General features: G+C 37.7%; 1 pseudogene; it reads right to left on the bottom strand.

Moving 5' to 3' along the window:
* LOC107717903 (acyl-CoA synthetase family member 3, mitochondrial-like) overlaps positions 1-3,874 on the bottom strand; it is a 59,852-nt pseudogene that overhangs the window by 47,297 nt on the left and 8,681 nt on the right.

The following is a 3,874-nucleotide window of genomic DNA, read 5'->3' on the forward strand; positions in this document are numbered from 1 at the left end:
CGCACTAAATGGTTCATTTGAATCAGTGAGTTGTCGACTCGAGAACAACTGCAATCGGTTCATTCTAATTCGTTAATGAATCGTTTGGTGCGATTTGCGAACCGATTTAATGGGTTCATTGAAAAGAATCAGTTCGTTCTTGAATCAGACACCGCTTCTGCGTGTCAGAGCATGTGATATATTATAAGGAGTAACGATATGTTTTATGAAATGTAGTGAAGTAAAAAGTACGATCTTATGCTTTGGAATGTAGTGAAGTAAAAGTAAAAGTTACTCAAAATAAAAAGACTCCAGTAAACTACATACTTGAAAAATGTTCTTAAGTACAGTAACGAAGCTACTCCGTTACTGTCCACCACTGACAAAATGCAGTTCACCACAATTGTAAATGTTACGGAAAAACTAATTTTTATGTACCCATAGTCTATGACAGGGATTTACAGACTTGGGACCAGATTTACTAAACAGGGCAAATTAGCGTGAGAGCGCTAATGGGAGAGGAAATTTCTGCGGGTGATTTATTGACAATGCGCAAATTAAAGAACACAGACGCAGCCTTTTCCATAATGACCAACAAAATCTACCAAGAGCAGCGAAAATTAGCATCTGCTTTAAGACATGCTTTTTCGAAGCCTTAAATAATGGCACAAATACCAGTAAATTGACGAGCGCACACATTAGTAAATCGCGTTGCTTGATTTATTTTAATACTCTCTTCCCCTAAATTTTGTGTCTGAAAGGGAAATTTCTACAAATTAATATTCAATAAGGCAGGCGCACAAATAACTGTGTCCACACCTTTTCAGCGCCAATTCTTCACTGCGGCGTTTTTAGTCAATCCTGACAGCACTATTTTAATGGCAAAAGACGGTTTGCGCTGGTGCAAACTGTTAGTAAATTTGGCCCCTAATTATTATATTATATAAATTCTGAATTAAATTAGCTACAATGTATGGATTTTGAAAAATACATTTATTAATTACAGTATATAATCAGATATTTATATAAATTATATAAATTTTTATATAATAAAATAATAATAGAAAAATAACTAAAAGAGTTTAACAACTTAGACACTGTGGTGAGTAGACTACTTTTTAAACACTTTAGTGAGAATGATAAACAGTTGACCAGTAGCAGCTCTGTCCAGTCTTAGTGGAACACAGGCACTTGAGCTTGTCAGAAGAGGCTCCCTCTTAATTGAGAGTGATCTAATTTTCCACCCTATTGGAAATGCAGGTCAATTTTTGCTGGAAAAAAAAACACTGCCTTGAGTGGCCCATGAAATTAAACAATCAGAATGATTAGTCAGAGACGTGAAGTGGAACAAAAGTAAAATAACGCAATGACATCAGGGGAGGGAGGGGTTCTCATTCCACAGTTACAGCTCTCATCCAACCTAATTCAGGATCTATCATTCATCTCACACTAAAATAGCTGTAAATAATCCTCATGTAACAATTCCTCTGAGTAGGTGAAACTCCTGATCCTCTCATTTGATTATATGTGTCATCAAGAATGAATATATACAATGTTGTGCAGCATGGTTTCGGTTTACAATGATACTATTTGAAAAAAAATCTAAAGCCATTATAGGCTTAGCATTACACTAATTTTAACATTATTATTTAACATTATTTAAAATTGTTATTATTTACTCACCCTCACTGTCATTGCAAACCTGTATGACTTACTTCTGTGGAACACAAAAGAAGATATTTTGAATAATGTTGGTATGAAAAATACTGGCGTCCGATTGACTTCCATTGTATTTCTTGCCCATAAAATATGAAATACAAGTTTGAGAGTGATTAAATGATGACAGACTTTTCTTTTTTGGGTGCACTATCCCTTTAAGGGGTGTTTTATTGTAGGCATGCTGCGAAGCAGGGCATCTAAAACACCCTTAACGCTGGATAAAAAAAAAAATATATATATATATATATTTACGTTAGAGTGATTTTTTTTTTAATAATAGAGCCACATCAGACATGTAACATTTAAGCTTTTTTGGCCTTGATATGGCTATTTTATTGATGTTCTGTTCCCTAGACATGGCTATGAGATTTTTTTTTTTTTATCTTTTAGCAGTTGAAAACTGTTAGCAAATTTTATTTCCAAACAGCTTCAAATGTGGCTCATCCAACTGATTTTGTTTTGTAAGATTTTGCTCTTCTGTCAAAACAGAAGCATCCATAAAAATCACAGGACATGGTCAACATCACTATTTAAGGATGATACAATTTTCATGTAGCAGCTTAAAAAGGAAAAAGGTGCTATTTGTGAGAATGTATGAATATATACAACATAACTACTCATTCACCATGGCCTGCAGGCTGCTGTGGGTGTGAAGCACTCCTTTTGGTCTACCCATGGTGCCGCTGGTGTAGATGAGCATGGCTGGCCTCTCTGCCCAGTCTGAGATGTTCTCCTCAGGCAGCATCTGTGTGTCCTCAGACTGTAGAGTATCCAGGCTAGACGTGGTGGGAAGCTGCAGGCAGGGCAGCCCTAGTTTCTGGGCCAAGGGCTCAAGGTTATACATGAAAGGTTGTCCGGCTACCAGCAGCGAGCTCTGGGAGTCTGAGATGACATATTCTAGCTCACTTGGAGGATGCTTCCTGTAGAGGGGCACAGCTATGCCGCCACACATCCACACTGCGCCACAGTGTAGGATGGCGTCATTGGCACACAGGAATGAGATACGCTTGCCCTGCAGGTTTCCTGATTGACAGGTGAGTGCTTTAGTAATGAGTCCTGCCAGGCTTTTGCTGTTTTTGTAGAGGGAGCGGTAGGTGTGGCTCCCGCTGTGATCCGTAATGGCCACATTGCCTCCATACGCAGAAGCTCTGGAGAAAACAGGTACAACTCTCCCTATAGCTGGAGAGATTTTGAGGTTGGATGACGTGAATGTTCTCTGCTCTACATTTCCCAGAAGCCACTTCAGGGCTCTTCTACTGCCCCTACAGTGAGACCAACTTGAAGAACAACTCCAGATGGACACAGGGGCCTTATTTACGAAACGAATGTATGACAGAAAATTGGGCCTACAGTCGTTTCAACGCAAAACTCGGAATTTATCAATATGGACGTGAGCGGTAGCTACGATCAAATCTCATGTCCTGGGGCCTCATTTATAAAATGTAGGTACGCACAGATTTGATCTTAGAGTGTGCATACGCTAAAATCCATGGCAACGTTCATATTTATAAAAACGGTCTTTGACGTGGAAAAGTACTTACCGTCACGTCAGGGTCTGAGCAGGCGTACACACTTTTCCTTGTGGCAAAGTCGGAGTACTGCAGCTATTTGAACATCTAAGCTGCAATAATAAAAGCGGTGTACGTGCAAGCACCGAATTCATCATAAACAAAGATGCAGTGTAAGAGATTAATTGTGCAGTGTAGTCAGATTTTTTATTAACGGGAGTTTTTGCGAGATTAAACTGACCTTTTTAGTAGCCTGTTAAGAGTTCTTTACTCACTTTCTGTACATAATTTATTCCATGTTGTTTTTGTATTATTTTATGTTACAAGAGAACTTGCGAAGTCTTGATTTACTACTAGTGCGTAAAATAAAATGCATAAATGCATCTCTGACTGTTTTGTCTGTGTAGCCTATTAGAATAGGTCTATGTCGTGCAATAACGGTTTTAATTCTATTCAATAACATTGTTAACTGTTTTTATTTATAACATCTGCTGCTTTGCTTCTGTGAAAATTAACAGAGATATCAGCCTTAAACTTTGTTTTTGTCATTTACATCAGTTATATTTGTATAAAATAAATAATATATTTTTGTGTCAGTACATTAATGGCACATTTGAGCAGCATTAGTAAACCGTGTAAATATAAAGAAATGTCAAATCACATGCACA

Source organism: Sinocyclocheilus rhinocerous, unplaced genomic scaffold (assembly GCF_001515625.1).
Source record: "Sinocyclocheilus rhinocerous isolate Xijiao unplaced genomic scaffold, SAMN03320098_v1.1 scaffold5992, whole genome shotgun sequence".
Taxonomy (NCBI): Eukaryota; Metazoa; Chordata; class Actinopteri; order Cypriniformes; family Cyprinidae; genus Sinocyclocheilus; species Sinocyclocheilus rhinocerous.